At 44.0% G+C, this 22,284-nt stretch overlaps 2 long non-coding RNA genes across 3 annotated transcripts in view; one reads left to right on the forward strand and one right to left on the reverse strand.

Annotated features, from left to right (window-relative positions):
* The window catches only part of LOC102452409 (uncharacterized), a 125,691-nt gene that overhangs the window by 36,361 nt on the left and 67,046 nt on the right, over nt 1-22,284 (forward strand). Inside the window, exon 1 of one of the 2 annotated variants that reach the window (XR_016346952.1) lies at nt 20,997-21,274. The exons of the other annotated variant lie outside the window; for it this stretch is intronic. This is a non-coding gene — a long non-coding RNA (uncharacterized LOC102452409). Of the gene's footprint in view, nt 1-20,996; nt 21,275-22,284 lie in introns of those variants that run through there. 2 annotated transcript variants of the gene reach the window in all.
* LOC112546688 (uncharacterized) lies at nt 8,829-21,064 on the reverse strand. The gene is made up of 3 exons (XR_003090403.3): nt 20,975-21,064; nt 20,515-20,643; nt 8,829-9,060 (listed from the first exon to the last, which is right to left on the reverse strand). It is a non-coding gene; the product is annotated as an uncharacterized LOC112546688 (long non-coding RNA).

The raw sequence follows: 22,284 nt of genomic DNA on the forward strand, positions 1-22,284 counted from the left end.
CCTAAAAACTAATTCAAATTAGCGTTTTGCTAATTCGAACTAGCATGTCCACATTGAATGGACCCTAAACCGAAGTTAAGGCTGGCCGGAACAGGTGCCGGCAGGGCATCAGGTTAGGACTTAGAGCGTGGAGCTGCTGCCTCAGGCTAGCCGAGGGCTCTGCTAAAAGGGACCTGACCCCCACCCCGGAGAGACAGTTCTCAGGGTTCCCCGCTTGCTTGTCTACCTCAATGAGGGACAGCAAAGCAGTCCTGTCTTGGAGTGCCCACATTTGGCACATCACAGCACTTGGCCATAAGCCCGGCTGCACTTGCCACAGGCTGCCATCCGGGAGGGTCAATAGGGGGGCTGTCAGGATCCAGGAGACCCTGCAGGAAAGCTTCCACCCCAAGGAGCCTGCAGAGCCACCCCAGTCCTCCCCATCGGGGACTCATGCCCCATTCCTCCCTCACCTCCTTTCACTTACCCCTCACTAGTCCCCCTTCCTGATGTAAAAAATAAAGGACACGTGTGTTCAAAAATAGAAACTCTCTTTTTTTAACAAAACTGGGGGGGGGGGTTAACCTCTGGGGAGACTGGGAAAAGGAGGTGGAAGAGGGGAAGAGAGAGGGTGGGAGCGGGGAGGGGGAAACCTGGGGGGAGGGAGCTGGAAAGGGGAAGCCAGGGGAAGAAGGAGGAGGGGAAGTATAAAACTATGGTCCACCATATCTTCAGTACTGTGTACAGATGTGGTCTCCTCACCTCGAAAGAGATGTTTTGGCCTTGGAAAGGGTTCAGAAAAGGGCAACTAAAATGATTAGGGGTTTGGAACAGGTCCCATATGAAGAGAGGCTAAAAAGACTGGGACTTTTCAGCTTAGAAAAGAGGAGACTGGGGGGGGGATATGATAGAGGTCTATAAAAGCATGAGTGGCGTGGAGAGGGTGCATAAGAAAAGTTCTTCATTAGTTCCCATAACAGAAGGACTAGAGGACACCAAATGAAATGAATGGGTAGCAGGCTTCAAACTAATAACAGAAGGTTTTTCTTCACAAAGCAAATAGTCAACCTGTGGAACTCCTTGCCACAGGAGGCTGTGAAGGCTAGAACTATAACAGAGTTTAAAGAGAAGTTAGATAAAGTCATGGAGGTTGGGTCCAAGGAGTGCTATTAGCCAGGGGGTAGGAAAGGTGTCCCTGGCCTCTGTTTGTGGAAGGCTGGAGATGGATGGAACGAGACAAATGGCTTGGTCATTGTCTTCGGTCCATCCCCTCCGGGGTAGCTGGTGTTGGCCGCTGTCGGCAGACAGGCTACTGGGCTAGATGGACCTTTGATCTGACCCAGTACGGCTGTTCTTATGTTCTGGGCTCAGGGTCGGGGCTCTCGCTGGACCACCTTGATTTTCATGCAAACCTGCTCCTGGGTTCGCATGTGGCCTTTGGTGGCCAGGCTGGCAGCTGTCCTGCCCTAGACGGCCACTTTCCTGTGCCTAGTGCGGAGGTCGTGGACATTGGAGGCCTGCCCCCAAACCTGGATGAGGTCCACGATCTCCGCATTAGACCAGGCGGGCGCCCTCCCCTTGCGGCCCCGGGCAGGCTCCTGGGAGCCGCCAGCCTGGTCCCGGGAAGAGGCGGAGGGCTGGGTGGTAGTGGGTGGCTGGCTCATGCCGTGCCAGGTGCAGAGTCTTCTGGCTAGGTGCTGGCAGGCTTGCACCTGGCACAAGCACCGTAGCCAGCCCGTGCCCCTTTAAGGGGTCCGGGGCCGGGAGGGGGGCAGAAGAGTTTCCCTGGTTTGGCCCAGAGTGGCCACCAGGGCAAGCTGGGAAGGGCTAGCCTCCCACTAGTTCGAATTATGTGGCTACACAGCCCTTAATTCGAACTACTTAATTCGAACTAGGCGTTAGTCCTCATAGAATGAGGTTTACCTAGTTCAAATTAAGCACTCCGCTAGTTCGAATTAAGTTCAAACTAGTGGTTTGTATGTGTAGCGCCTATGAAAGTTAATTCGAACTAACGTCTGTTAGTTCGAATTAACTTTGTAGTGTAGACATACCCTGAGTTAGTCTGTAACAGGAAATACTTAAAAAACAACAAATAAACTAGTAGCACCGTAAAGACTAACAAATTGTGTAGATGGTATCATGAGCTTTTGTGGGCACAACCCACTTCTTCAGATGACAGGAATGTTTGAAGTCCAGATCCAAGAATAAATAAGGGAAGTGGGGCGAGGGGGGAGGGAGAAGGGAAAAAAGATAGAAAAGGAGAAGAAAAAGGAGGGGAAGAAGAGAAAAGAGAGACAGTGAGTAGATAAGCTTCAGAGGGGTAGCCAAGTTAGTCTGGGTAACCCTACTCAGAGCAGGACTTGCGGGGTGGGGTGGGATCAGCTTGTGCATTCGGTACTACGGGGTTCATTGTTACCTTCTTTGGTAAAATGATGCCTTCCTCATCAGGAAAAAGACACTGGAAAAAAATGTGTTCACTGTCCGTTTTGAATAAGCTTTACCTCGGGGATGATTGTTCTTTGGTCTAAGCAATGACCATATGTGAATAGAATACCTGGCTTTGAAAACCAGAGTGACATGGCTTTAAAAACACTGCTGGACAGGAGATCAGTAGCTGGCACTTCCTCTTCTAACCCATTCAAAAGCAGCTTTAAATCGGATTAGCATTTTAACAAACACTTCATGGTTTACTCTCCACAGGGAGGATCAAAGGACAAGGAGGGCTTTTCAGCTGTTTGCTTTTCCTTTATGTAGAAAAGTTACCAGGGCCACATTTTTTTAAAAACCCAACAAACCATATGACCACAGGCTAAAATAAAATGTTGATTATCTGTTGACATTTTTTAGTTTCCTTTTTGCTAAGTTCTCGCCTAACAGAGCCATGTGCAGGGACCAGGCACCCACAACTGCAATTTAAATCAGCAGGAATTCGGGGGGAGAAGGGGAGCGGGGTGGGGGGAATAGATCTAAAAATTGGACTCAGCACCTGCCAGAAAGTACTGTTTTAATTTAACTTCAATAATAAACACAGGAAAAAAAAGTTTTGATAGCAAAACAAAAAAAAAAAAATGTAAAAACGAGGAGTCCTGTGGTACCTTAAAGACTAACATTTATTCGGGCATAAGCTTTCATGGGTCAAATGCCATAGGAATCTCATTTTTGCACAGACACTAACATGGCTTCCTTCCCCCCTGAAATAAGAAAATGATTTCTTGTCTGTGTGGAATTGCTGCTCTTGTGGAATTTATTGTAATGATTCACAAATTGCTTTTTTCCCCTTTCCTCACCCTGCAATTTGGATTTGTGTGTGCTTCCAATACCTTCTGTGTTGTTATCTGTTGCACTCTGCACCAAATAAGCAGCAACTTGGTCTGTTTCTCCTAGCAAGATCTTAGGCCCCAGATTTGAAGAAAAACAACACAAAATTCTTAACATTAAGTGAGTTAGAGTCGTCTTGTGTCTAAGGAAAATACTGCCCTAAGGAATCTGCCCTAAGGAATCTGGCATTCTGGATTCTATTTCTGACCCTGCTACAACATTTCTATGTAACTTTGAGGAAGTCACCAAAGCCTTTCTACTTCACAGGAGTCAGGGCTGGAGGCCTTACCTATATCAAGGAAGTTGCACTGGAATGATGTTCTCAATGTAATTACATTATTGCAGACCCTGTATGCAGATGTGCTGCATCAGTGTAAGACACGATCTGTCTTTAACAGTAGGCCTGATATGACAGGCAGCTTCTTTCCTTCTCATATTTTTCTTCTCAGCTCAGCTGCAGCTGCTCCCTGTACAATCCATAAGCTCCTCACATCATTGCTTCTCTCAGTACATGGGGAATTTGCTGTAAACATTCTTCTTAATATTTCTGGTTGCAAGGCCTAGTATTTGCTGAACAAACTGGGTTTGGATGGAGACCTGTTGTGTCTCAGTGGATGAACATCTGTAACATGGCCATTGCTAGAGACGGGCCTGAAATGAAAGCCCAGATCTGAATATCTCCAAAACTTGGGAGAGTTGGCAACTTAAAGCAAACTTTGCAACTGATCCCTGTTTTTTTAGGGGCAGAGCCAGATGCCCCCAAACTGTAAGTTTAGATTCAGATGCCAGCATTGCACTTTAGACCCATCTCTATCTCAACCCAGGAGTTGGCCCGGGCTCACTTATAATTCACCTAAGCTTCATAAAAGGGCACATAAGAGCTCAATTTTGCATTGACAACAAAACCTGAACCCAGAGTTATTGAGATCTAGGTCAGTGGTTCCCAACCTTTTTTATGCCAGGGACCGGCAAATCCATTCACAAATGCTTGGCAGACTGGTAACATTTTATTTGCATAATTGCATATTCATCATTTGCATGATGAATACACAAATATGCTAATAACATGGTATCAGTCCATCTAGCCCCTTGCTCCCCAGTGCCTAACACGCTTTTACCCTTCCCTCCTATGCCCTGTACTCTTTGACCTTTTAACCTCTGACCCCCTACAGCCCATGCCAACACCCTCTTGCCCCATGACCCCACCAAACCCTCATCCATCACCTCTTTGCCCCTACCCCACCCCTGCACTTTCCAGAGCAGGGCTGCTCCTTCTAGGGAGCGTGGCCATTACTGCCGTCTGGGCAGCCACGGTGGCTCTCCTCCTTTGTGCCCCCTCCCTTTCCAAACACATTTGGCAGAACCCTGATCAGCCGCCATTATGGCGAAAAGGAGGGAAGGAGGAAGGTGGGAGGCATCTCCTCCTGCTGCCACCTCAGCCCCAGCATCACTGCTGGCAAAAATGGCCACATGGGCAGGGTGGGGAGCCCTGGAGAGGCATGTGTGCCTCCTTCCTTCTTCATGCCCCCTCCCTCTCCAAGCGCATCTCCCCAAGACTGGATGGGAGAGGAAGGAGGGAAGCGTCTCCTGCTCTTCCTCCTCCTCCTGCTGCCACCTGAGCAACCATGGCTGCTGGAGCTGAGCCGCTGGGAACAGCTGGCTTGAGCTCTGACAGTCACCGCAGCACAGCAGGCTGTGGCCCAGCGGTTGGGAACAGCTGATCTAGGTAATAGTCACAAGCTGTTCGAAGACACTCATAACTTTTTATTTTTAGGGCATTATCTATTTCTTTTCCCTTTGTCTAATTTAATTTGATTAGCAATACATAAGATCAATACAGGATTAAGTGAATCCATATAATGAATAATCTCTATTTCATATGGGAGGTACTGTTTAAATGTTCAATTGTTTAAAGACTGTTTTCTGGCTTTTCATACAAACACGCTGTGTGAAAGAAGCATAGTATAGATGCACTCTTGCTGCTTACTCTGTGTCTTCTTAAAAATGATAATTTCAGTTCATTTAATGTTTTGTTAGTTCAAATAAACAGTTTAGCTTATCCATATTTATGGCAAACTGATAATACTTTTGTGGCAGTGGAAGTTCCCAAAGCAAATTGAGACTACTTCCTTTTTTTTGTTGCAGATGGATCAGGTAACAAATTTAGACTATGAATAGATACATTCTAATCCTAATGCTGTTCTTTTATATCCATTTAAGTATTGGAAAAACTAAAACTGTCTTCATAAATTCTAAAATGTTTTGAGTTTTTTGCATCCGTTTGAGAAAACTTAACCAGAAAGGAAGGACTATACTGTCAGGGTATGTCTACACTACCCTCCTAGTTCGAACTAGGAGGGTAATGTAGGCATACCGCACTTGCAAATGAAGCCCGGTATTTGAATTTCCCGGGCTTCATTTGCATAAGCCGGGCGCCGCCATTTTTAAATCCCGGCTGGTACCTAGTTCGTGCCGCATGTAGCTGCGCGGCACGGGGTTCGAACCAGCCGGGATTTAAAAATGGCGGCGCCCGGCTTATGCAAATGAAGCCCGGGAAATTCAAATCCTGGGCTTCATTTGCAAGTGCGGTATGCCTACATTACCCCGCTAGTTCGAACTAGGAGGGTAGTGTAGACATACCCTCAGATATCACTTCCAAATGTAGGCATCAAAACAAAATAATCCCAGGTTTTATAATCTTTCCTCACAAGTGGGGTTTTCTAACCCTGTATCATTTCTGTTTCCCTCCTTTGGACATGCTCCAATTTGTCCATGTCTGTTCTAACATTGTCAGCTGACGGTCAGGGCAGTGAGTCCCTTATGACCGGCTGAAGTTCTTTTAAATTGTGCTTGGTTCTGTTACAGCAACTGAAGGAGTCAGGTTAAAGCTTAAACAGTTACTATTTTATTGTTACAGGGTAAACTTAGTTGTTAAATGCTACTACTGTGTTACAGATAACACAGACACTACAAAGGACAGGACAGAAATTACACTAATAAGTCACTTACAGGTACCATGAAACCCTTTGGTTCTCTGAGCTCTTATTAAATGCATGCAAAATAGATACATAGCAGGTATATATTCTCACCCCTGCGTTCCAGACTTGGCATGGCCAGCGTCTTTCTCTCAATCCCTCGGGAAGAAGTAGGGCGAGGTTGGGCGTCCCACAGACCTCGGGAGACAATCAATACCTGCCAGCAGGTATAGATGATTGGAGCTCAAATGGGGTGGGCTGCTGAACCTCTTTTATACCCCTTGGGTCATGAAGGCTTCTTCCTAGGCTCAAGTGGCCAATTAGGAAAAATGGCTTTGAATACCAAGTTTCCCACGAAGGGTGCAAAGCATAATTTACACCTGGGAAAATGCAGACAATGGGCACCTCTGGTATGTGATGGGCGAAGATTCCTCTCCTGGGACAGTGCAGGCGTGTCAATTACTGGCACTAGCCATCAGGGCGACGGGAGGTCCCGGGTCGTCAGCTAGCCCATTTACTGTCTGGTTTCTGTTTATGGTAGAGTCAGGGACAGGCAGCACACCTGCGTTCCCAGGGCATCAAAGGCTGACTGCCTTTCTCTTGCTCTCTGGGGGGGGGGGGGAACAAGATGGGGCTCGTGGAAAAACAAGATGGGGTTTTGTGTCTGGCTACAAACATGTGGTGCCCAGAACTGAACAAACAATATTCTGCCTGAGCCTGAAGTAGTATTAGTAATTACTTCAATGCCTTTTTGCATAACACAATCGACACACAAGTGATGTGGGATATTCTCTGCCATTCTAGTTTGCCAGACTATCACCTGCCTTGCACTAAAAATTCAGGGCATGTCTACACAGCAGCGCTATTTCGGAATAACTGATGTTAATCTGAAGTAACATAGTTCTTGTCTACACTACAAGCCTTTATTCGATATAATGTCGAACTGGAGAACTTCTTACTTTGGCTCATAGTAACCCTCATTTCTTGAGGAACAAGGGACGTCAAAAGAAGAGTGTTATTCTTTCAACTTCCTGCTGTGTAGACCGTGCCAAAAGCTGAATTAAGCTATTTCGACTTAAGCTATGCAATTGACATAGTGGAAGTTGCATAGCTTCATTTGATTTTAGCCCTGCTGTGCAGACATAACCTCAGTGATTACCTTTGAGACATGAAACAAATGACTATTTAAAAGTTGGAAAAATATGATGGAATACTGTCGTTTTTTTTCCTCCTATCTCTGGGTTCATCTGGTAGTCTCATCTTCTCCTTTTCTGGCTATGAGTTTGTAAATTATTCAGAACTTACTGGCTCAGTTTTACTGTGTTGAACTAATTATTTAAACATAGTTTATCATTGGTGGTGTAATATACATATGGTCATTGAATTACAAGTCAGGAAGTTTGAGTGATTTTAGTGTTGGATGAATAGCAAAGGAGGCATTTGCTAATTTTTAGCAATCTCCTCTGATTATTTAGCTGATTTATGGTATATGTGGTGTGTATTTGTACAATATGCATAGTGTGTCCATATCCAACCACATAATATATATTTAAAAAAACTGGGAAATAGCGGAACTCTGTTTTATAGTTGAGAAAGGCCTGGATCAGAAACTTGATCTTTGCATTGAGGAGAGATTAAATCTGGTTGCAGATCTGCGACTTGGACCCATTGCTTGTTTATAATAATGAAGTTAAGTACAATGAAAGCCCCACACAGTTGCAGTGTATTATAATGTTCAAATTCCAGATCTTGGACAAGCAAATGTCAGCTTATAATGGAGGAGTTCTACTTTTTTTTGTATGCAAACAGGAACTGGAAGAAGGGGGGCAGGGTAGAGAAGGACAGGATTTTTTTTTAGTTATTTATTTTCCATAGTGCAAAGTCTCCTCAGTGGAATTTCACAATATTTTAATAAATGACCAATCTCCTTTAACCTTGCCTTTCACCTGTCCACAACAGAAAGGGTCCATTGTTGTAAGTGGCATTGTGGGCTTTATAAAACACCTCTCTTCAAAATTAGAGGATGAGTCAGTGGCTGATTGATTATACAACACTGCAAAGCACTAAAGGGCAATTATTAGGTATAAGAGTAGTATTCAATGGCTCACATTGTGTATAACATTATGTATTACCTTTAGGTACCCAGTTGCCACCTTTATAGAGGCCACAGAGGCAATAAGAGCTGCCAACATCTGATAATCCACAAATGGAAAAATGGCACTTAAAAAGATTTTATTCTGGTGGGGGCTCTGTAAGGAATGAAAATACAGCACTGGAATGGCTGCATATAAACTTGAGTGTAAATGAAAAAGCTTTTTATTTGGCTGTAGAGCCAGAGTTTTCGAAGCCAGTGTGCCATGTGGTCTGGAACCAAATGTTATGGGTAGTAGATCAGAACAGGGAACACTTTGAATGGGAAAAAAATCACTCTAGTTAAGCTGGAACAGCTGAAGTGCAAGTATGTCAGTAAACAGGGCATCATCTTATGGCCAAGCCTGAGGAAGATTTGGGGTTGGGGAGAACCAAAACTCAAGTGCACTGCCCGATTTAGATGTAAAAATATAAATGCACTAGTTTTAGTGTTTTACATTTTACAGCTTTATTCTAGCGCGTTGTGCACGCACCTCTTGTCAGCCTGTTCTGTGTAACGTTTTATGTGTGTGTCACATAGCCTGGCTGGATCAGGGAACGCTCTCCAACTGTTGCCTACTTGGTGCACTGCCAAGACAGCACTGTAAGATTTGCTTCAGTAACTTTTCCTTTCAGACAGAGGAAAGCTGCTTCTACCCTGCAGACAAAGCAGAAGGGAACCAGTAAAACAACTTTTGCAGACACATGGAACCAGAGAGAGATTGCACTTTAACTACTTCTTCAATTTGACATTGTCCTTACACATAAGGTCACTTTATTGCATGTTTGAGGCCTGCCAGACTGAGGAAGTTACCTTGTGAAGGAAGGAACTAGACCATACTGTCTAAATATTGTTGATTGTGTATTGAATGGAGGCCATAGCTTGAAGAATCTAAATAGTAGTTCTTTGTACCCCTGTTTGCCTCCTGCCAAAGTACTTTCCATAATTAGGCTTAAAATGTATTTACATTCATGTTGTCTTTGGTACTAGGCACATATCACTGTATGTGCTCTCTGTATGCTGTACAAGTATGTCGCTCAAACACATATATATATATATATTCATGCAGAATGTACATCTGAGAATAACTTCCGCAAAAAGATCTTGGATGAGTGGCGGAGTTAGTCCATATCTGCAAAAACCGTGAGGATTCCTGTCATGAAAGCTTATGCCTTAATAAATCTAAGGCTACATCAAGACTACATCCCTCTGTCGGCAGAGGGATGTAAATGAAGCACTTTGAAAGTGCAAATGAAGCCGGGATTTAAATATCCTGCACTTCATTTGCATAATGGCGTCTGCTGCTTTTTTTCGAAAAGGGTGTTTTTCGGGAAAAAAAAATCAAACCCAGCAGTTTAGATGGGAATTTTTCAAAATAAAACCCTTTTTTCAAAAGATCCTGTACTCCTCAAAAAATGAGGTTTACAGGGTCTTTCGAAAATGGGTTGTATTTTCAAAAGATTCCCGTCTAGACTGCCGTGGTTTTTTTTTTTTTTTTTCAAAAAAGTCCCATTTCGAAAAAAAGCAGCAGCCGCCATTAGGCAAATGAAGTGCAGGATATTTAAATCCTGGCTTCATTTGCAATATTGACGTGCCTAATTTACATCCCTTTACCGAAAAAGGGATGTAGTCTAGACACAGCCCTAACCTCTAAGGTGCTACAGGATTCCTTGTTGCTTTAGCAGAAGGATAAATCACTGACACGTGCTTTGAGACATCTAGACATCCAGTGGAACCTCCCCACCCCCACACCACACAATGATGCAGTCTCCATATAGTGAGATACAAGATGTGAAAGAGATTCAATCTTTTCTGTCTCACTCAGAATGTCCTTGGTGAATGGGCCCTTAAAAAACAAAAACAAACCCTAATGTTTCTATGGAAACTAGAGATAGGCTCAAATCAAGAATGCAATCACCATACATCAAACCAAGACATATCTGCTCTATTGCAGGCACTCATTTACTTGTCATTGTGCCATTTGTGAATGTAAGGGTCACTCACCCTATTTCACCAAGATAAATGCCAATATTCTTGGTAATGTAGCATATGCTGGATTTTAATCTGTGATATTTGCAATATCATAGAATCATAGAATACTAGGACTGGAAGGGACCTCGAGAGGTCATCGAGTCCAGTCCCCTGCCCTCATGGCAGGACCAAATACTGTCTAGACCATCCCTGATAGACATTTATCTAACCTACTCTTAAATATCTCCACAGATGGAGACTCCACAAGCTCCCTGGGCAATTTATTCCAGTGTTTGACCACCCTGACAGTTAGGAACTTTTTCCTAATGTCCAACCTAAACCTCCTTTGCTGCAGTTTAAGCCCATTGCTTCTTGTTCTACCCTCAGAGGCCAGGAAGAACAAGTTTTCTCCCTCCTCCTTATGACACCCTTTTAGATACCTGAAAACTGCTATCTTGTCCCCTGTCAATCTTCTCTTTTCTAAACTAAACAAACCCAATTCTTTCAGCCTTCCTTCATAGGTCATATTCTCTCAATCTTTAATCATTCTTGTTGCTTAACAGAGCTGGTACACAATATGGTGGCTGGTACACAATCATTTTCAATTGCATTCCTTCTCATCCTTCCATCTCTGCTAATTAGTAGCCAGCTATTGAGTAGTTCAGATTTAAGCAATGAAATAACATGAAGGAAGACAGAGAAACAGTTCTCAAAATGTGTCCAGTGGAGAATTGTCACATAGTCCTGGCATGCCAACTGCTTCCAACTGCTAAATTTCATTAAAAAGGCAGCTAAACATACATGAACTACTCTCCTACTTTCGTGTAATCCACTACTGTAGCTTCCACCTGACTTCATGTGATGATGGAGAGAAAAAGAAGTGGGGTCCGTATGATCACAAGTGGGAGAGAAAATGACCACAAGGTACCTTCTGTGTTAAGATGCTATTGGAAACATTTGGGAACATCTGGGTTAGGGGATTGGTAGTAAGAGAGAGTGAGCTTTACACCTCTAAGTCACCAGTTCAAATACCGGAGGAGTAGCCATCTTAGTTTCTATATATTTAAGAACGTCCGTACTGGTTCAGACCTGTGGTCCAGCTGGCACAGTATCCTGTCTGCTGGACAATACCAGATGCCCCAGAGGGAGGGAACACAACAGATAATCCTCACGTGATCCTGCTTCGTCACTCATTTCCAGACAAAACAATGCAGTGCAAAAACAACGAGGAGTGCTATGGTACCCTAAATGCTAACAGATTTATTTGGGCGTAAGCTTCCATGGGCAAAGACTCATCCAGTGTATCTGATGAAGTGGGTGTTTGCCCATGAAAGCTTATGCCAAAGTAAATCTGTTAGTTATTACGATGCCATAGGAGTCTTCGTTGTTTTACAAGTTCAAATGTAACCCTGGTCAGCAGAGACTAAAGTGGACGCTGTTTGCTATCTCTTGGTCTTTGTGAAATGAGTTTGACAGTCAAAGCAGCTCCCAAAAGAGGCAGATCTCCACATCTTGAAAGATTCCTCAAGTAGAATAAATGAGCATCCTTGTTGGCAGTAGCTGCGGAGAGAGAAGTGCTTGAATAAGCTATTGAGACTCCTTGTCTTGGATACGTTTTACCCCCTCCTAAAATTTCCCACTGTAGTTGTCAGTGCCACCCGAAGAGGTGGGATTTTTAAGGAAAATGCGTAATATAGACACAGCCTAAAAGAGTAGGTACCCCTGCAAGAGAACTGAGGCTGGCTGATGAGGAAAGCAGTGGAAGCTTGTATTATTGCTACCTGTGTTATATCTCTGCTATCCGTGAAATCCAGACCTTCAGTCTCTACAACTAGCACCTCTCAGGATACTACATTCATAAGAATGGCCATTCTGGGTCAGACCAAGGGTCCATATAGCTCAGTATCCTGTCTTCCAACTGTGGCCAATGACAGATGCCTCAGAGGGCATGAACAGAACAGGTAATCATCAAGTAATCTCTCCCCTGTCATCCATTCCCATCCTCTGACAAACAGACTATGTCTACACTGCCAGCTTTTGCCTGCAGAGTATGCAAATGAAGCGCTGATTAGCATTTTGTCATGCTTCATTTGCATACTCTATTTGAGCTGGTTTTGCGCAAAAACAAACAGTGTGGATGTTTCCTTTTTGCGTAAAACCCCAGCTTGACTAGATTATGCAAATGAAGCGTGACAAAATGCTAATCAGCGCTTCATTTGCATACTCTCTGCTGGCAAAGGCAGGCAGTGTAGACAAAGCCACAGAGGCCACAGGCACCGTTCTTACCCATCCTGTCTAACAGCCATTGATGGACCTATCCTCCATGAATTTAATTCTTTTTTGAATCCTGTTGAGGTCCTGGCCTTCCCAACATCCTCTGGCAAGGAGTTGCATGGTCAGCCTATGGATTGTGTGAAGAAATACTTCCTTTTTGTCTGTTTTAAATCTGCTACCTATTAGTTCAATCCTACTTCTTGTGTTATGGGAACAAGTAAATAATTTTTCCTTATCGACTTCCTCCACACTGGTCATGATTTTATAGACCGGCCTCATATCACCCCTTAGTCTCCTCTTTTCTAAGCTGAAAAGCTCCAGTTTTATTAATCCCTCCTGAGATGACAGCCATTCCAAATGCCTAATCATTTTTCTTGCCTTTTTCTGAACTTTTTCCAATGCCAAGATATCTTTTTGGAGATGAGGCAACCCCAGGTTAGCACTGGTTAAAAATGTTACATGAAAACAGAAACCCTTTAGTGACACCTTGGAATCTTCTGGATATGCAGCAAATAGTAACCATTTGAATACAACACGGCTTTCCACATAGGTCAATCGTTTGCCAGATTTGGTAAATGGATCCATGGGCTCCCATTGCCCCTCAAAAACAATTATGTGTCTTTAAGAAAACATGGCTGATTATATCTGACCCCTGACTTGGTTCTGTCAGAGGTTTTACAAGGTTTTGTACACAGAGATGGCAGTGCAGTAAAGTGTTGTTTCAGGCTGACAGATCTATATTTTTCTACTTGCTCAGAAATCCCAGATGTTTCTGCCACTCTTACTTGACCTGGTGTCCTCTGAGTGCGCCCTTTGAACAGTTGGGACTGACCCAGGAGCCAGCTCAAACATATGGCTGCACTTGTGCAGCCGAATGACACCAGAGCTGCTGATCTGCACCTGGTTAGGTTGCAATGGGGGAAGGGGAGGAGGCAGATAAGGATGACTAATTTGCAGGGTGTTGACTGAAACAGCTGTGTGAACTACCCTGCAAATGAAAAGGCCAGGGTTTAAATGGCTTTAAATAGCATTTCTAGCTCTTCCTGTCTACCACATTCCTCAGGGTTTTGCATAGAGTGGCATCCTGTTACAGTAGGCAAAAGGTGTTGCAACACAGACCTTTTGGGTAGATTCCAAATGTGATGTTTTGTGGTGTGGTGAGAAGTCAGAAGAATTTGCTGAATTACTGCTAGTCCACACTGGGGAAAAACTATGGTAGACAGCACCGCTTCTTTCAGCTGGCTTGAAGATGGTATTGCAACCAGGTGATACAAAATATGCTTGTAAACCACTTGGACAGTTGTGTGTAGATGTCCTATGTTTTAACAGCCAAATGGCCTTATACGCATTTAATAGTAAAAACAGTGCTGTGTTGTTTGGCTCTGGGGTTTGTTTCAGCCTGTTATGACCTAATGGGCAGCCGTGAAGCTCTGATCCAAATTCAAGCTTTCCCAGAATTCAGTGTTTGTGTCTTTCCTAAATTGTGGTACCTAGAATTGGATGCAGTTCTCCTGCTGAGACCTCGCCAAATGAAGAGTGGGACCATTAGATCCCACAACTTAATGTCTTAAAGCTTCAGAGGGGTAGACAAGTCAGTCTGTAACTGGAAAAACTTAAAAAACAACGAATAGACTAACAAGACTAAAACAACAACTAGACTAACAAGACTTAAAGACTGACAAGGTGCTTGCTAGGCTATTTGTTGTTTTTTAAACTTTGTCTTAGATGCTTCCTATTAATACAACCTAAAGTATTAGGTTTGTTTGGGTTTTTTAGTAACTGGATCACTATGTTGGTTCATACTAAATTTGTGATCCACTATAACCTCAGAGCCTTTTCAACAATACTACTGCCTAGCCAGTTATTGCCCACTATGTAGCTGTGTTTGATTTTTTTCCCTTCTTCACTGTGGTACTTTGTACCTGTCATCAATACATTTCAGTTTGTAGATTTCAGACCAATTCTCCAATTTAAGTTCAAGAATTCTAATCTTTTCAATCCATACTCTCCACTCCCTTATCCAAGACCTCTGCCCTTTCACCCCACAAACCATGTAAATTTTGAGTGAGAGGAGAGAATACGCTGAACTTTAAATAGCATTTTCATTTGAGGATTTCAAAGCACTTCACAAATGTTAATTGAAGCTCTGTGAAATTATGTGGCGTGCCCCAGGGCATAGGGTGACTCAAGTCAGCAGGAGAGCAGACTCAGGTGCTCTGTATCTCAGGGCACTGCTGTTTTCCTTTGAGAGGGAAGTTTTTAAAGGTTTTATTTTTTCTGTTTTTGAGTTCACCATATTTACACACATGCCAACACTCCTTATTTAATTGTATAAGGTCTGTTTTTCTCCTAAGCATTTCATTGTGAAGGCTCCTGCGCATCTTTTCAACGCAAAGAATCAAAATGTTGGCTGTTGGCTTATTGTAAGTAGGTCTGTGAAACAGTTGTGAACTGCAGCCGTCAGTTAGAGATTTGAATTTGACCTCATTCACGGAGGAGTTGGTTTTGTTGGAAATATCGCTGCTTGGTGCCATGAGCAGTCTTATGTCCCCTAATGACGTGTCAGTTTCCTCCTTTCCTGTCACTCTGTTAGTAAGTATCCTCAGGACACACCTCTGTAAAGCAAGAAGGCCTGAAAAGGTAATAAGCTCTAACCACGAGAGCCAGACATCTGAAATAGCAAAGAAACAAAAAGTAATACAAGAAAATAGCAAAGGATAATAAAGAGCATGGTGCCAGATTTTAAAAAAGCTTTAGGGCCCAGAAGATGGGGACAGATGCTCAGTGGGATTTTCACAAACACCTGGGCACCACAAAAGTTGGCACCTAGGTGCTTGTGAAAATCCCATTGGGTGTCTCTCTGTGGTTGCCTAAACGCCTTTTCCAAATCTGGCATTAGGCTACTAAGCAGTGTTTTGCCAAAAACATGCTTCCCCCTTGTAATAGAGCTTCTGTTTTGGGAAATATTCTCCTGCAGCTGGAGCTCTTGCGATAGCCAACAGACTGATAGTGAGTGAGGCTTCTCAGTAGCATCAGCAGTGTGTGGGAGAGATACAGCAAGGCAGAGGATCTGCCTTCAAACTCTGGTCTATAGTCTGAGATGGGTAACAATAGTCTGATGTGTCCACTGTGGCCTCCTGCCACTGGACCAGATCAGCGACTAAAATACAGCAATAAGAGATTATTTCCCAATAATTTCACAGTGACTATCCAGCTGAAAAGAATTGCCTAAGATGGACTTCCTTTCATTTTCCTTCATGATGGGGGAGGGCGCATGCGCGGCCCTGGCCCTGCCCGGCGCGTAGGAGAGGGCATGCAGAATTGGTGGCGGCAGAACACACGTGCCCAGCTCAGCCCAGCCTGGCTACCGCTGCTGGCGCGCAGCCCGGGGCCACCCAGGGCGGGCCGAGCCTGGCCGTGCAGGGCCCTGCGGTCGCAGGGGGAAGGGCGCTGCTGGCCGGGGCTGTGGGGGTTAACGCAGCCCCCGCCCTGGACGGCCGCTGCAGGGCGGCTGCTGGGAGCTGTTGCATCCTGCGATCCGGGAGCCGGGCATGCGGTACCTGATAGCAGCTATAAAGGGCGCTGTGTGCCCCTTTCAGCTACCATCAGGTGCCCCCCAAAGGTTGGCGCCCCAGGCAGGTGCCCGTCTAGCCCATGCCTTAATCTGGCCCTGCTTAGCAGACTTCTTCACAGTTTAACGCTGGTGAACAGAAAATAACTCTTCTTTTGGTTTTTTTAGGCCATCCAGGAACAGGTTTTTTTATAAGGATGATTTAAATAACACATAGAAAAGATTTTGTTTTCTTAATTCTATAGTTTTTAGAGTAATTTAATCTACAGAGCCTTATTTGTTTAATCCCAATGGAATTGTGTAGACCTTTTCCTACAGAGGCATAAAGCTGTAAATCATCCTGTGTGTAAAAGTTGAAGTGCATTAACAAAGCTGCACGGTGGAAGTTTGCATAATTCCTGATTCTGCTAGTCCTATCTGCTTTCACTTTCTGGAACTCAGAACTTCACAATGAAAAGAAACTAGGCAGTAATGTAAGTAAAAAGAAATTACTAACATTTTGTTTTTACTTTGTTTAAAAATTCCTTAAGTTGGTTTCAGGGTTATTGCCTCTAAATTCCTCTCACTGGTCAGCATTTTAATAAACACTCAACCACTAATAAACACTGAAGATTTATTTACGGCTTATCTTGTAGCTGAACATCTGTTTCTCCATCACTATGAGGTTCTCTAGCGATGATTTAATGCAATTCCCTACTCTAGGGTTAAATAAAGTTGAGAGGTTCTGACCATCGGCTTTATGCCATGAAGACCCGTTCTACAAAAACAATTCAGCAGTGGAAATGTCTGAATCTGAATTCGGAAATAAACCAAGTGGAAGGGTAAAAATTAAAGCAAGCCAACATAGGCTTCAGTTTCATCTTCAAATCTTTTAGTTTGAAAGAAAAGAGATTTAATGTAAAAAAAAATTGCTAGAACAGACCAATTCTACTGGATCTAAAGAATTTGTATTGTGATGTGTATTTTTCAACTTCTTCCATACATCAAGTATAGTCTTACTGTTCTCTTCCTTGACTGGACTTCAAGGCAAAACCCTGAGTTTTGAGGGATGTAGGGTGTTCATTTTTTTATGTATTTAATAAAGGTTTGTAGTGTCCCATGTTTGGCAACAGGGCAAATCATAATTGTAGTAGGTGAGTGTGGGAGGGGACAGTAACCAAACCCACAGCCAATGATCACAGGAATTCATTGGCTGACCCTTTGATATTGGACTACTGAAGACAAAACAGTGTGACGGGATACTGCCTGTTCCAAATGAGCTGTGACACAGGATATTCCGGGGCAATCCGGACTTTAGGAACCTGTGTTTAGTACCAGACTTAGGTTTCATTACATAGGTTGAATAGCCCCTTTAAACATAAAGATTTATATACCACAGGCCTAAAACTGCATTCTTGCATCACAATCAGAGGAGTTTGAAGTCAAGGACATAGTAAATGTTTACGTCATTCCTCTGATTTCTAAAACAAGACAGCTGCAGAACTTGAGAAGAGGCGAGTAAGGGACAATCATACTTTTTGCATCTGATTTTTCCAAGTCTGTTCTAATTTTGCACCTAAAATAACTTTTGGCTCCCATGCATTTGATTGTGCTAAGCACTAAATGCACTCGCAATTATCTGCACTGCAAAGTTGTGCCTGTAATCATTTCTGGGAGCAAAATTCGATGCAAAGATGAGGGCTTTTAAGCCTTAAGGTTCTGCTAAGAAATGTTAAATAGAATTAAGCTGGTAAAAATCCTTATCACTCCTCCCCTTGTTTCCCTCTTCCATTCCCTCCTGCCTCTCTTACTTCAGTGTTGTAACGTAGCAGCATTATTTTGTAACAAGTAAAATCACTAGTTTCATATCCTGGTTAGATGTTATATCTACTCTTCATGCAGAAACATGGGAATGGGATATGAAAAAGTGACCTTATTAGGCCATCTGGTCCCTCCTGCAGGATTGTTCTTAGTGTTTTATCCACCAGTCTAGTTTAAAACATCCCAAGTAAGCAGGCAATTGGCTCCCAGGGTTAGATGGAAGTTCTGAACCAATTTGGGGTCATAACTCTCCGGAATTTGTGCAACGCTGTTTCATATAACATTGATCCAAATACTGGCAAGGGAAAGAATTAATGCTTCCATTTGACAGCAAATGCAATTTTGATGTAGCCTGCATTCCATTACCTGCCAGTTAAAAAGCTCATTCAAGAAGACTGGGGCAATATAACATCCTATTTGACCAATGAAACTTGATGATCTTTCTCCCTTCTCCATATGCCAAAGAGAATTTGATCTGCTTTGACTTGTTTTGTAGCAAGTTCAGTGAATACAGAAGGATGAAGATGAGAGAGGATGCAGGAACCTTTTAACATCCAAAAGCATTTGAAGATCACTGGGCCTTTCCTGTTCTTGAGAAAACAGTAACAGAGAGGACACCTGAAAAAACAACCTCCTCCTCTCCTTATATCTTTGGTGAAAGTCACAAATCAACCCCCCTCTTTTGCTTCTTTGCATTCCTCCCATTTATCAAGTCAGTTTTTTGTTTTCATTCCTCTGCACCAGGCCAAGTCTCTGTGAGAGTCAGGAAGTGCTGTAATCAGAGGAATGTTTCTAACTTTAGTTCTTTTGACTGCAGTGACAATTGCCATGTGATTTTATTTAAATAAACATCTCCTTTTACTGGAGTGTGAATTAGCCTCTGTGCCAGGCGCTACACTCTATAAAGGGACAAGTCTGGGAGACTTGTTACCAAATGGTACAACTGGGGATTAGGCAAGAGACTACTTCTGAATTAAAGTTCTTAGCCTATGTTACATCTGAGCTGATAGTGCTACCAAAATTGTACACACACATGGGGCTCCAAGCTCTCTGGATCAATGGACTGAGAGTTTTTGATGGAGATGATGCTTTTAGTCTTAGGTGGATTGCAAGACCCCATTATTCTGCCTTCTGTTGCCTTCTGTGTGTTGCTTGAGACGGCATTTCAGGGTTTCAGCTGGACACCTGCAGGCTTCAGGAAGATTTTTTGTTTTCTCTGATGTATAACTGGCCTTAGGAATTATGGGTGGTTGTTTTCTTTTTTTCCCCCCTCTGAAGCATCAGGGCTTGGTTGCACTTAATACAGGACATCTGACAAGGTGGACCAGTACACGTGGTGGTACAGTGACTACTGAATTTGTGCTTAGGAAGGATTTCACCCTTCCAGGTCAGTGTTAAAACTGCTGCCAGCAAAATGGGAGTTCGGACACTGCTTTTGATAGGAGCAGAGTTAACTCAGAACAATTCTGAAAATACGACCTGACTAAAAATAAGTTAACTGACATGACTAATCCATCTCCATCTGTAAACTGCTCCTAGGCTACGTCTACACTGCAGTGCTCTCTCTGGATACCGGAGTATCCCGAAATAGCTATCCCGCATCTTCACAGCAAGCCCGTTATTTTGGGATCGCTATTCTGACATCCCTGTAAACCTCATTGTACGAGGAGTAAGGGACATTTCAGAATAGCATTTTATTTTGAAATTTGGCGCTGAGTAGACAGCGCCACATGATGAAATAAGCTATTTCAAAATTAACATGAAATAAGCTATACAATTTGCAAGTAACTTGTAATAAGCTACCTTACTTTGGATTGCGGTGCACCTCTAGCATTTTACTTGTTGATTTCATCCATTTGTTTTTAAAGACTGTATTTTAAAGGTGGGTATTGAGTGTGTACATATGCCCTGCCCCTGCTTCTGTTAACTTTGAGTTCAGAAACTTTTGAATGAAAGAGGGAGGAGACAAAAGAAGGGGAATTACTAAATCCTGAATATTGCAAAGGCTGGGGGGGAGGGAGTAAAAGGGAACCCTCCCTCAAAAGATACTGGAAGCTGTTGAAGGAATCAGATAATTTCTGCTTGTGAGTATAGGCCAGGTGGGGATGGGGGGGGGGGGGCATCTGCTGGGCTGGCAGGCTCATGGGTGGGTAGGGAGGAAAGGGGGCAGTTGCAGTGGGGCTCTGCAGCAGTGGTGGTGTCCAGAGTTGCTTGCTCCATGCGGCTCTGAGGACCGGGGGGTAGGGTATAGAGGGCTGGGCTGCCCCACCCTCATGCCTTACACCTGAGGCCCTACCCCTTCCGGGAGAATGGAGCTACCACCCCCCGCCTTGTCCAGGGGCCCGCGGAGGCTGTTGGCTCCCCTCTGCTTTGACATCCTTCCTGGGTCCTGCTGTGCTTTGGTCCCTGTACCTTGCTCTTCTGGAGTGTCCTCAAAGCAGCAGCAACAGATTGAGCCTAATTTCCCAACCCTCCTATAAGAAACAAGAAGGTACCTTTGGATAGTGAAGACTAAGGGAGGTCCTATTCTCCTCAAGCGAATCATTGACAAACAAGTTGGCCAAGCTGTGACTTTTCCAGTCTTTCTTGTCAGTATCGCTTTTAGATCTTCTGGCTTCCACATCCTGCGGAGGATGCAGTTATTAAAAAGTAACAAGATCATCAAAGAGAGGATAATGAATTTAAAAAAACCCCACCCTGTTTTATGCCATGTCTTCAAAGTCCCTTCCTGAAAGTTCAAAGGCCATTAAGAAAAGAGATAAACATTATAGGAAAAATTCAAGCCTCACATGAACTGTATAGAATGTTTTCGGTAACATTTTCAATGCCAAAATCAAAAGTGTTCACAGCAGAGAAGTTTTTGTGTGCGTGTAATTAATGCAAGGAAAAGCATTTTTGCTTTGTTTGTTGTGTAGGTTTCAGAGTAGCTCAGCACGGTCCATCCAGCTTTTTTACCTGTGCTCATCGGTAATAGGTTCCAGGCATGAAGTTTTATTCACCTTCTTATTTGTCTGAAATGCAGCTCTGATCAGGGTGGGCTCTGAATCCTGTTGCCGTGGCAATTGTTGCTATGTACCAGCTCATGGGTTGGTACGAGTTCTGAAGAACTGGGTTGTCCCAGGGGAGGGACAAAAATGTGACTTGTAATAGCCTGAGTTGATTTCATCTTTCCGTGTAGGATCCCCATCCCTGGCTTCATTGAACTCAGCTACTGGGTTACCAATTACCTCCCCTTCAAGTTTTCTAACAACTCAGGTTTGTATTTTAGTGTAAATCTATTGGTAAGAAGATAATAGCCATTTTGGGTCAGACCAAAGGTCCATCTAGCCCAGTATCCTGTCTTCTGACAGTGGCCAATGCCAGGTGCCCCAGAGGGAATGAACAGAACAGGGAATCATCAAGTGATCCATCCTTTGTCACTTTTCATTCCCAGTTTCTGACAGAGACTAAGGTCACCATCTGTACCCATTCTGGCTAATAGCCATTGATGGCCCTATCCTTCATGAATGTTTCTAGTTCTATTTTAAATCCTGTTTTCAGGGATGTCCCTAGAGAGATGCAAGGCCCAGAACACCCCAACCTCTGCTTCAGACCCTGCCTCTACCCCACCTCTTTCTGCCCCTGTTGCACCCCTCAAGCGATGCTGGGAACTGGCATAGGGGAGTGGGCTAGGACCAGGTAGCTTCACTTCCTGCCACTACTCATGAGGGCAAGGGTGAGCCTGACCCCTGCTGCCAGTGACGGGCCCCCCACTAGTCCCCTGGGGTCACCCTTCACCCCATGTTTCCACATCCTTCTGAAACTCTGAACCCCCAAAGCGGGGTGGTCGCCCCGAACCATCCTATGGCTCTGCCTGTAATATTCTTGGCATTCCCCACATCCTCTGGCAGAGTTCCACAGGTTGACTGCATTGTGTAAAGAAATACTCCCTTTTGTTTCTTTTAAGCCTGCTGTCTATTAATTTCAACCTTTGCTACTCAGGCAGCCTTCTCTTCATAGCATCTTCTAATACAGAACCCGATTCTGTGGTTTGGGTTAAGGCAATTTCCAACCTCCCTCTAAGGTGAAGGGATTTTCTCGCTTGAACAGACTGTAGGATTTGCCCTGTGCTAGTATTTCAGCGGTGGACAAAGGGGCCTCTGTGGGCTGGATCCGGCCCACCAAGCAGGTTGATCGAGCCCGCAGAGGTCCTGCCACTCCTGTGCCCCCAAGCCAGTCGGGGCCTAGGGACGGGGGAGCAAGTGGCACTTAGAGTCAACCCACAT

The sequence above is a fragment of the Pelodiscus sinensis genome, chromosome 16 (assembly GCF_052426305.1).
Source record: "Pelodiscus sinensis isolate ZL-2025 chromosome 16, ASM5242630v1, whole genome shotgun sequence".
NCBI classification, from domain to species: Eukaryota; Metazoa; Chordata; order Testudines; family Trionychidae; genus Pelodiscus; species Pelodiscus sinensis.